The sequence below is a fragment of the Abramis brama genome (assembly GCF_963993115.1).
Source record: "Abramis brama genome assembly, chromosome: 18".
In the NCBI taxonomy this organism is placed as follows: domain Eukaryota; kingdom Metazoa; phylum Chordata; class Actinopteri; order Cypriniformes; family Leuciscidae; genus Abramis; species Abramis brama.
In genome coordinates, this window is record NC_139980.1 from 10,781,362 (window position 1) to 10,794,202 (window position 12,841).

The 12,841-nt window shown below is 35.8% G+C and overlaps 1 protein-coding gene across 4 annotated transcripts in view; it reads right to left on the minus strand.

The window, feature by feature from the left end:
- clocka (clock circadian regulator a) overlaps positions 1 to 12,841 on the minus strand; it is a 62,570-nt gene that overhangs the window by 49,039 nt on the left and 690 nt on the right. For all 4 annotated transcript variants that reach the window (XM_084091345.1, XM_084091344.1, XM_084091343.1 and 1 more), the window contains exon 2: positions 1,001 to 1,098. The gene's annotated coding sequence lies outside the window, so the exon portion shown is untranslated. The remainder of the gene's footprint in view (positions 1 to 1,000; positions 1,099 to 12,841) is intronic.

Sequence of the window (12,841 nt, forward strand, 5' to 3'; positions counted from 1 at the left end):
CATGCTCTGGGCCTTGAGGTTGCTTTTTCACTGTTTTCCAGCTGTATTTACACTGTTGTATCATTTATACTTTAAAAGTGTGGTTTAATTCAATGTTATATTGTTTGAGAGATATGTATTGCAAAGGAATCTTAAACTAAATATATATTACTCAACATTTTACTAGCCAGGTTAAAATTACTTATTTTCTTTGTTACTTTCACTTAACTTAGTTAATTAGAGTTTACTTAATTCCATATGTGAAATTTACTTTAAAAATATGCATGCAAAAACTTGCCAAATAAAAATTAAGTAAATTTTACTTTTCAGTGCAGTACGATTTCTTTTTCAAGTAATTCATATTTTTATACAGTAAGAATGCATTACATTGGTCAAATGTGACAGTAAAGACTTTAACATTGTTACAAAAGATTCATATTTCAAATAAATGCTTTCTATGAAATGTTCATTAAAGTATCCTTAAAAAGATCAGGGTTTCCACAAAAATATTAAGCAACTGTTTGCAACATATATACATTAGAGCTGTCAATTGATTAAAAAAAATAACTAGATTAATCACACATTAAAAATAAAACTCTTCACTTCAGTTAAAGAATGGTTGCCATTCTCGTTCAAAGCCGAACTGTGTATATCTAACCGAATAATACATCCTCCTTTCAAATCAACGCTATGCTCCATCTCCAGTTCAGCCATTTGTAGTTTCATCTCTGGGGCTTGCAGGGTATTACGCTATTAAGTGAGTCAGACCCTTAGCAATATTGGAGTGCAGTCAACATGAAAATCACAACACTATCATAAGCACACAGCCCCGTCATATCATAATAACAAAATAAAGGTAGCACAAAATGACTAAGAAGCCATTCACACAGGACACGTGAACTCTTTCTAACATACCATGGACGTGATGCAATGGCCAAAAACAACAAATGTCTTTGAATTATCTTCATTTGGGGACTGTCAAACTGTTTTTAAAAGAATATTTCACCATTTTCCACCTTACCTTCTTTAGGTTGGAAAAGTTGCAGAAGGGTTCTTGTAGATTGTCATTGAGCGTTTTAATTCCAAACAAAGTAACTCCAATCCAATGGCAATCCAACCCTGCAAAGGCAAAAATAAATTGTTACGTACTCTTTCCTTAAGGTGAGCTTACATCAGGTGTATCCACTACCTCATTCTGACATTTAGAAATAAATGACTATATCAACAGCAAAAAGAACAAAAGAAACTGTTTGAATGCATGTAACTTTAACCACAGCACACTCTATGTGAGATTTTGGGTGTTTGTGAATGTTAGCTTTAAGAATATTTAAATGCGTCCTATCACAATTTGCTGACTATTATTCTGCAGCGAAATGTCAACAAACCAGGTCACGGGTTATATATGCGGTGTGCTGCTGTGTAAGTGAACAGACCTTGTGTCTAGTTCTAAGAAAAGTTCTGCGTCCACCCGCTAGCTTTTCCACACGTCCCAGAGGTTCTGATTAGAGATGAAATCACAACTAAAACATCTGGGTCATTCTGAGTCTTCACACATACACACACACAGAAATTACTGTCCCTCCATGCAAACATCTTGCTGTTACTCCTTTTGCCTCTAAACATAAATTGTAGGGGTGGGAAAAAAAATCGATTCTTAGATGAATCGCGATTCGGGACGTGGACGATTCTGAATCGATTCACAAATGTCAAAAATCGATTTTCTAAAAAAAAAAAAAAAAAAAAAATCTAATAACGTAACATTGAAGGAACGCAAAAGGCGGAACTCTGAAGCGGACGTGCAGTGCGCGGACAGTCTGTGGCGTGCACATAACAGAGACGCGCACATAACAGAGACGCGCACATAACAGACGCATGATGGCTGAGCGCCAAATCCGAACGGCACCAGAGAATGTCTTCGTTAAAAGCTAACGTATGGAACATTGGCAATTTCATTGTGATCTATTTAGTATTTTTTTGTATGAGAGCTAATTTCTGTATTGTTTAGTTTTCACATCACTATGCTGTGTAAACCGATCTGATCTGTATGCAATATGTGCAATGCCAGTCACAAAAAGTTACATTTTGACTGTAAGTTACTCTCTGCAGATGTTCATTCACTTTCTTTGCTATTTTTGATTGTGGTATACAGCAAACATTTCAAGTCATAACTCTTTATTATTTAGTTGTGTATAAGTCAAGAGCGACTTTGTATGTTACTAATTATTCAGAATATGCATAAGTCCACAAGCATTATACGTTATGATAGCTTCTGGTACATAATTCTATATTTTTGAACGAAAACTGTTTGTGAATTTGCTACAGCAAAATGTTTTTTTTTTTTGTCTGAAGGATTATATTGCTCATTGGAAATAACAAGAGGATGTTGGTTAGAAGTCTATTATTAAATGCTAGAGATTCAGAATATGCTGAAGTTTGTATTAATTTACTACAAGTATGCTGCTAGTACAGGCACACATTTATTTTCCTGTTGGTTCTCAGCAATGTTGGGACATATGCTGGCAAATGTAACCTTACAGTTGACTTGCCAAATCACTTCCATTTGTTTTATTAATACAATTAATATAGGAAGTATTGGAAGTAAGTTCGTTATGGGTCATCATAAATACTTTGCTTTAAAAGTACCAAGTAAAAATATTTTTTCAATGTTTTTGATAAAAGGCACTTCCCTGAGAATTGAACTTAATAAATGTGAAAAAGACACTTTAATGTCTCCGTTTGTCATTCTGTATTGCAAAGCAGATGAGAGTAGATCATGATCAGAAACCTGATTAGAAATCATTATGAATAAAATCGAATTGTTTTGAATCGAAAATCTTTTTGAATCGAAAATCGATTTTGAATCGAATCGTGGCCTCAAGAATCGGAATCGAATCGAATCGTGAGATGGTAAAAGATTCCCACCCCTAATAAATTGAGTCCAACCCAAAAGGGAATTCTTAGCGCTGAAGAACAAGAGCTGACAACTGGCTGGTAAAACAGAAGGATCAGGTTCACTCCCAAGTACGTTTATTCCTTTTTCAGTTTTTATCCGAATACTACAACAAAATCCATTTGTCCTAGGGAGACGGTAACAAGGACAGACAAAAGCTGAGAGTAAATTGAACTGGTTTACACAATCAGCAATTTTAAGGATGAAATAATCACTAAATTTGCCAGATTACCAAATTAGTGGCATCAGAGTTTTGTTAGAAGCACTTACTAACTCTAAAAAATCTAATTGTGATTTTCTGATAAAAAATTATTGCGATTTAAAATGAGATAATAAAAAAGAAAAAGCTCCAGGTTTGCTGTGCTTGTTTGTAGGGCTGCACAATTTGGACCAAAAATGTGTGATTATCTCTCAATAACTGACTATCACGACTATATAATAATAATTTTAAAACATTTAAATGAGAAAGTTTATTATTGTCATATTTCACTACAAAATAACAAATATAATAATAATAATACTTTACAGTACTACTGTAAAATAAAATATTTATGGCTATCTTAATTTCTTACAAATTTCAAACATTAAACCATCTAACTTTTATTTTGGTGGAAAACAGCAGGGAGAGCCATTAAAGGTGTCCTATTATGCTTTTTCACTTTTTAAACTTTAGCTAGTCTGTAATGTTGCTGTTTGAGCATAAAAAAGATCTGCAAGGTTACAAAGATCAAAGTCCACTCCAAAGGGAGATATTTTATTTAACAGAATCCACTTTCCAGGAACTACAACAAACGACTTGTTTGGGCTACAATGCAATTTTTCCGGATCTTATGTAGTCACAATGGTACTCATTTAAATAATCCCCACCCACAGAATAAGCAAGCATTAGAGCTGCATTAGAGAAGACACTGTGTTGTGGCCATGTCAAAGAGACACTGCTTTTTCCACAACATTTCCAAAACTCATTTGTTTGACCTTCCAAAGGCTGACAAACTTAGAGTGGTTAGAACTTATTTAAAACACCGTTTCTGAACATTATAACCCCACCGTTTATCTGTGCGCTGCACATTTCATAGAGAACAGCTTGTTTTCTGTTGCTTTTGTAAGCTCTCGTTTTTGTAAGACGGCTCACCGCTGAGGTTTGTATTACCTTAGTTTTCCGACAAATATCATGATTAAATGGTGGATAACATCGTATCTATAATGTATAAGAAAATTACAAAAAACATACCACTCTACGTCCTGTGAAATCTGTGCTTGCAAAGTCTGTGCATGAAATCCATTCTGGACGATCCTCTTGTTAGTTAACATTGTCAGGGTCTGAATCGGGCTTGAATTGGTTTGAAATTGACGCCATCCTCAATATTTACACTTGCAGTTATGGAGGGGCAGGACATTTCCCAAAAATGCGATGTAGGGCGGGATTTCGTCCTTCTGGAATTTATTGGATAGCAGTAAGCTGGGTGTTGCTAACTACGGATGCAGATCTAAATGCCAGTTAGCAGTCAGTTCAGTTGTGGCGAATATTTAGTCCCAAACTCCGCCGAGAGAACATCATCATGAAGAGAACATAATTTTGAGGTGGAGGGGAGGTTAACGTTTTTAATTAAAGATTTCGAGTTTATCAAAAACAGGCGCCGACAAATGGCAACTGACGCAGACAGGGGTAACACACTGATCCGACAAACATCTCCATTGCCGTTGGCCGGCATCAATGCAGTGTGAATTAGCCTTTAAAGTTTCTCTTTTGTTGACAATAGCAGGTTTATAAGTGCTTCGCATTACAATTATAGAAAGATAGTTGGAACATGTTGCGTTCCAAAGCGACCCAAACTCAGAGCAGATGCAGAGACGAGTTTGCTTGAAGCAGCATGTGCTGCAAATAGAGTTTCTCTGAGACACTAAAAACACCAGATAATAACTGTGCTATTATTTACGTTTTTTTTTTTCCATGCCCATCAATTATTGTGGTACAATCTATTTTAGAAGCCATCCCATGTAAAAAATAACTGTTTGTTTGATCTTTAAAGTAGCCATTTCTTGACCAGAAAAAAAAAAATCTATGTAGACCAGGCCTTTTGCCATTTAGTCAGAATTAGTGACTATCCAGCAACCACTCGCAACACCTCAGAAACCACCTAGCAACACTGTAACAAGATGTATGGCCTAGGAAACCTTTGTGAACACATTAACAATAGCTTAGCAACTACTGTGAAAGCGGTCAATAAAAATTGTTTAAAGCTATTCACTAGGGCCTTAAAGGGATACTCCACCGTTTTTTTCATATTAAACTATGTTATTCCCTTAACTAAGACGAGTTGATACATACCTCTTTCGTCTCAATCGCTCAGGCGCGCGGCGACACTTTGATAGCACTTAGCTTAGCCTAGTTCATTCATTAGGAACCAAACAGAGATGAAGTTAGAAGCGACCAAACACCTCCATGTTTTCCCTATTTAAATACAGTTACACGAGTAGTTACATGACCAAGTATGGTGACACAAAATAAAACGTGGCACTTTTCTAAGCGGGTAAAAAGGATAACTATAATGTATGGTGGAATAGCACTTGAAGTTGGGAGCACTTCGACTCTGCGCAGTAAAAAGTCACTCCTGAAAAATCCTCTCCCTCTCACTTCTGTCATTAGAATCAACGTGACTTTTTACTGCGCGGAGTCGAAGTGCTCCCAACTTCAAGTGCTATTCCACCATACATTATAGTTATCCTTTTTATTTTGTGTCACCATACTTGGTCATGTAACTACTCATGTAACTGAATTTAAATAGGGAAAACGTGGAGGTGTTTGGTCGCTTCTAACTTCATCTCTGTTTGGTTCCTAATGAATGAACTAGGCTAAGCTGAGTACTAAGGCTAGGCTAAGCTGAAACTAGGCTAACGAGTGCACGTACTGAGACGAGAGAGGTATGTATCAACTCGTCTTAGCTAAGGGAATAACATAGTTTAATATGAAAAAACGGTGGAGTATCCCTTTAAGAAACAATGAGACATACATTTCTGTAAACCTGCTTTAAAAGCTATATTTTGAAAAGCTCCATTCAAATAAACTTGATTTGACTGAAAATGTAAACATCTAGTCGACTTATATCTATTTAAGTGAATTTTGAATTAAAGACTTTGCTAATAGTAACAACACTGCTATTATATGGACCCAGGTGGTTTAACTGATGTTTACACTCACACAGCAATTAAGCTTCACATCAACGGGGAAGTAACTCGCAATTCATTTTCAGCTCATGAATTCCTAATATCAATATGTGTGAAAGCTAAATGCTTGCAATATTCCCATAATCAAAAAGAAATGTTTGTCTTCAAATGACAAAAACCCAAACCCTAGCTGGGAAACCAACAATGACCCAAATGGATAAAAACATAACTCATATTCCTCTGCAATATGCCATCTTTGATTTACAAGCATAGGCTTTGTGTGATGGATCCGTGCCAACTGGTTTACAGCATTCAACTCCATGCATCTGATAATTCAAACAAGTGCTTATAGGGAACCAAAAAAGCAGTCATACATCAAATTTAGAATGGCAAAGATAGAACTGCTTTATTGAGCCATTGACATGATGATGATAGTTCAAATGTAACTAAGATATCAAATTAAAAAGAAAGAAATCATTGACAGACTATGACACACAGTTTGGCCACATAAACCTGCCTTTCTTACAATCAACTGCAAGCTCGCATTCAGATCTGCCTCCATCTAATGCCGGGGACACACTACCCGACAAGCTAAGACTGAACTGAACACACTTACAGACTTTTCAACGACTGGAGCAGGTTTTAAACGCTTACTGTGAACACCAACTGAGCGTAAATCTGCGCGCTTGGGCAAGATCAGACGTATCAAATTACATTCATAATCGGCCTTACAGTCTTTAAGTGTGTCCCTGGCTTAATCAACAATTGATGAAGTGTCCCAGCCAAACTCTTTTTTTTTTTTTTCAATAATCCGTTTCACTCAGATGTCAGTCACAATACGAAAGAAAGGATTTATCGCTACTTCAATTACATCGCAACTTTTAAACAAAACTGGCTTGATTGTCAACATTTAAATTGGCATGAAACAGAAGTTAGCCCTTTTCCCTCCTGTGACGTATATGAAAACAACTTCTAGAACAAGAAAAAAAATGCAGGGCGGGACTTGGTTTTATCCATCGGGAATTGATTGGATCATTGTCGTTTGCTATTGTTGTGATCTCATGTGAGTGGCAGGTTGTAAACATGCCAATAAACATAGAAGTAATTTTGGTTACAGATTATGAGGGGACATGAATTAAAAATAAATAATGATTTGCATGGATAAATCATTTATATTAAATACTGAAATATTCCATAAAAAATAAGAATTCTGATTTCATGGTGCCTTTAAGCATAACATGCTTCTGATCTTACACGCAACACAGTCTTCTGAAGCGGAGTCCGATGTGAAACGCAGAGCGAGCAGATGGAGGCATGCATACATGCGGGTTTGGTGGAGTGGGTGGATGTTTAGAGCTCTGGGCATCCAAAAGGACTCGTCACTCCAACCCACTCTCCCACAATGTAGTCACATGTCCCTCTGGACAAGGCTGGTGTCCAGCATCGGGTCCTAGCGTCCCCCTGAGACAGCCAAACTGAACCGACATCGACTCCAGTTTTATCCCTTTAAGCACAGAGAGAGAAATGTAGGATAATTGTGGAAGAGCCTGCCCTGGACCCCCAATAAAATTACAGTGCGGAAATTTTACTTTTCTGAACAGATCGGAAGGGAATGGGAAGCGTACGGAAAACAAGCCTCCTGCATTACTATCACGTCATCAAAACACAAAAAGCTGAATGGAAACTATCATTCCCTTCGCTCTCTGACTGACACAAGTTGATAGGACATGGGCACTAGACATTTGAACATCTATAAATGGAAAGTTAATTTTTCTTTGAGGGTTTGGCATCTATGTGGGCTGAAGCAAATGTAATTTGGTTGGCACTGCAGGAAAGACAATCTCAGAGAGTCTTATGAAATGGCATGCTAGAGAACAAGAGCTCAGAAGGCCTCTTGACCCAAAATCATTCTCAAAAAGAAAAGCAAACATCTGATCTGAGAGCTGCTGGTTAATGACCTCACAAGCATATGGTTTTAAAAATGTCCATAATACAACACAATTGACAATGTTAACAAGTGGCCAAAGTACACAAACAAATCCGACTATAAATAAACTGAAGGCACAAAGAGAAAAAAGCTTCAAGGTAAGTTTAGGAACAAAGACTAAAGACATGAAGATAAAGACAGAAAAGAGAGGGAAAAAACATAAGATATGTAATGTTATTATTGCCATTGGTTGCCCCACAGTTATTGAACAGAGCTGAATAATGACACTATTGGCTTGTTAGAGCTGCTTTGAAACAATCTGTATTTTATAGAGCTATAGAAATAAAGGTGATGACTTATATGTAGAACGTAGTCAGCATATATTTACAAAAGAAACAGAAATGCAAGGGTGAAAATTTTCAACATTGAGTTTTGATTTCTACATGATCAAATTAGGTATATTTACACTATAAACAGAAATTCAAGAGGGTAAAAATTATTTATTTCTGAAAAAAAGGTTTGAAAACATGAAAAGGTTAACATTAAGAACAAACATGAATAAAAAATATCACAAATTATAAAAGTATATCAATATAAAAAAAAATGAAGAGAAACAATTTAAATGAACATATTTTAAAAAATGCAGTAATAAATTGTTCATTACTAGTTTATGATACCTAATGATAAACTAAGGTTAATGTTAACTAATGTTAATCAAATCTTACTGTAAAACTAAATTTTCTGATACATTCCCAATACTTATTTTATTACTGAACAGAGTGCTGTCCAGATATAAACAGCTCCATAAACATTTAACCAAATGCCTGAATCGTGTGTTTGAATAGAGCTGACAAGATCAGAAAGGTACTGTGTCACGGCTGCGTTTTCTGTAAGGCCTTCCAAGTACAATAAGGTATCTTTGCAGATCAAATAGGTTACTCAAGATCTTGTTCTCTTGGGTGGCCAGAAGATATTTTTAAGGTACTAATGTTTCAGGTTTGGAAAAGAGAAATCAAACCACAGCATCTCACTAGATAAAATACCGTTCAAAAGTTTGGGGTCGGTAAGATTTTATATTAAAAATGGTTTTGAAAGAAGTCTCTCATACTCATCAAGGGTGCATTTATTTGATCAGAAATACAGAACTCTGAAACATTATTACAATTTTTTTTGTATTTTAATGTATTTTAAACCTTAATTTATTCCAGTGATTTCAAGAAACATTTCTTATTATCATCAATGTTGAAAGCAGTTGTGCTGCGTAATATTTTTGTGGAAACCGTGATTTAAAAAAAAAATCCAATCACATTATATCCCAAGAGTGTATCCCAAATCAACAGTTTGTAGATTATTCCTTACGTGTGAACATTTAACCAATGAGATATTCCTTAGTCGTCAGAAAGCATGACCCTGGCCTCAAGACCAACTGACCAGAACAACAAGGCTTTAAGAGTCCTGCCAGGGCACACTGACCACTCCGTATGGCTTTGGTTTACTTCTGCTACAATGGTTGCTTTTATGCCCAGGCTCCATATCCCAAACCACAGAGTTCATCACCCATAACAATTTTCCCTGTATTATAAAGACTTACTCACAAAAGCAAAACATTAACTATGATTTGGGGGGCATTTAACAATAATGCAACAGGAAAACTTTGATCACCATTGTGCACAGGACTACCTAATGAGATTTCAAAGTCTCGTTTCTTTGAGAAGTTCTTCATAATGAGTAACAGAAATGATTCTGATCAAAACTTCCACTTGTAAAGTGCTCTCAATGTAATTTTCTTCTTTCATAAACAAACATTTTTGACTTTCATTTAGGCCAAATTATATACTAATATTTTTTTTTAATAATTAGGTTTGATTACAAGTTACCTCTTCAGACTTCAGACTATAAACATAATCAAGAATGGTGAATGATTTCTATCGTTCTAGACCAGCTCTCAAACTTTGGAAGACCATTTTGAGGAATTCTGTGAGGAATTCACCTCAAATACAACATTTTAAGTAGTACGCGACTTATACTATTTATATAATCACTGACGGCCTTAACACAACATAGTTCACCCAAATTTTTATTTTATTTTATCATTATTCACTTGTTCCAAACCTGTATGACTTACTTTCTTTTGTGGAATATATAAAAGGGAATATTTTGAAGATTGTCGGTAACCAAACAGTTTTGGTCACAATTGACTTCCATGACTTGACGTTCTCAAAATATCTTCTTTTGTATTTCACAGAAAAAAGAAATTCATACAGATTTGGAACGACACAAGGGTGTGTAAATGATGACAATATTTTTGTGTTTTTTTTTTTTCACTGGGTAAATGATCCCTTTAAGTCGATCAACTCAATCTTGCTGCTTATTGGGTCTTTTTTTTGTAAGCCAATCACCTCAAAGACCACTTTGAATCCTTGAAAACCACAGTACTAATATCAGCAAATAGTGTCAAACGATACAAGAATCCAAGAGGGTACAATATGGCAAACCATTGAAAGGTCTTAATACGAATTATGCACTCGGTGACCTGCACCTCCTGCCTTTCCTTCCTAAATTACAGTTTATTTACTAAACATAAAACACACACACACCTCATTTATTTCTTGTTAATATTCTTGACCTTACACTTTGAGTGGCATACCTTTAATACATAAAAACAAAACCCAGAGACTAGATTGGTTTTTTAAACTAGCAATTCAGCCAAAGCGAACACACTTGCAGATGATAAAAGTAGGGTGCAAGGTTATAATATATCTGCACATGCTGCCAAAAGTAATATCGGCCAAACCTGTTAAGTCAGATGGGCATGACTTTGCTGCGGTGTCATTGCAGACTTGTTCCTGAATGCCCTCATTGACACCAACTTCATGACCAGTTCAATTACTAGTTAGAAAAATGTAAAGGTTCTTACAATGGGGATATACAGTACAAACAAATCAAATAAACCACAAAGTCACTGAAAAAGTCATGGGAAGCAGGTTTTTGATTTTCTCAATAGCATAACAACAAGGCATCGCTTTAAAAAAACATCCCATAGTTTCACACAAAACACAATAGTCACTAGAATGAAACTGTGCTTGGTATTAGCCACCACTGGCATAACAAATACATTTCTTACACAGTTTGAAGGAGAGCCGATATTAATTTCTCATGACAGTAAAAATTGAAGTATGCTTGGTTACTAAGGTGCGATAAGAGGAATAACGTGCCACCACCATGAAATAACACCAAAGAAAAACACTTTCTCCACCACAGTCATAAAGTGAATGACTGTTGAACAACATTGTGAAGGTGAAAAACAACCTGTTTTCTGGGATTCTTTTTATTGGGATCATGTGGTCGTTGCATTTATTTACAGAGTGTAATTCATAACTCACGTGTACACACAAGCTTTTTAGATAAGAAATGCCGGGTGATAATCTAACATGCCATATCCAGAGCTAACCTAAAAACAAAGGCGCAATTAACAGTGCCAGGTGGGATATACATCTTATATTAAAATCCAGATGCAATATGCAATTTTTAACATTGCATTTGTGTCCATGTTCATGATAAGCAATGATATACAGTAAACGTCATGGAAAATAAAAAGTTAAATAAGGAAGTATTAGAACATCGAACCTCTTGAACTCAAAGGGAAAATGTTATCAGTGGTCAATAAATCATATTTTGTCTTTAAATGCTGAGCCATGGATGTATCCACTGATCTACAAAATCCCAGGACCAACAGTGGGAAATATGGGAAAGAAGTTATAAAAAAAAATCTAAATTACTCAGTGATGAGATGATAAGAATTATTTTACATTGGGGAGAAAAAAAAGCAACTAAATTAAGAAATGCATTTCTGGGCATTTGCACTGTCACATAACATTAGGAATAACCCCCTCATCCTATAAACAGGGGTTATGCTTAATGCAATATCTAATTTTAATAGCAACGTGCAAATATTCTGCTGCTGACCCTGTTTAATACATCACTATTTATTTATATATCATAAGTTAACAGCAATTTTTTGTTTTACATTACAATTGCATACATTTTGTGCATTAGCCTGCCTAATTAATATTCAAGAACTAAGACTTAATTTCACAACGTCACAATCAACGTGTAGCCTATGACAGACATTACAACTGAGGAAGTCGAAAACGCTTAATTCAATTTAAAAATCCTTAATCAGTTCATTAGTGAGAGTTGTGAGCGGAAATAAGTGAAATAGACAAAACCTAGACAGCTAGCAACCAAGACAACATTTTAGACATTTAGGCACGCGCCGTTATGACACACAGCAAGGCGCTTTTATGTTACAATTATATTCGCTTACAGACATGTCATCATACACCAAATATAAAACGAAACGGGGGTAATCAGTTCCAGTATGTTACCGTCCATAAGAGATAGCCTACATCTTCAACGCTAAATAACCCTAATTCACCTTCACATAGAAACCGAAACACCTCTTGCATGCTGTCAGTGGATATCTACATTTTACCTTTTTATTCTCGTAAAACTCAAAGCCCTAACAGAAACATGCACGCAAAATGTGCACTACGACCAGTTTAAATCAATGCAATTAATTACCGGTACTATCTTCTTTTTTTGTCGCTTCACTCCCCGGACGCATGATAGTTAAACAGTCGAACGACATGCTAGGCTGAAATAAATACCGAAATCTCCGAGATGTTAACTAATCCTGTGTGTGGCTGGTTATTCCACGCTGTGGTTACTAAAAGGATATATTCAGCCGAGCTCGCTACAGGTTGCTCTGCTAGAGCCGCGATAAAATGGTCATCTTAAATTGGATTTAATTCCCATCC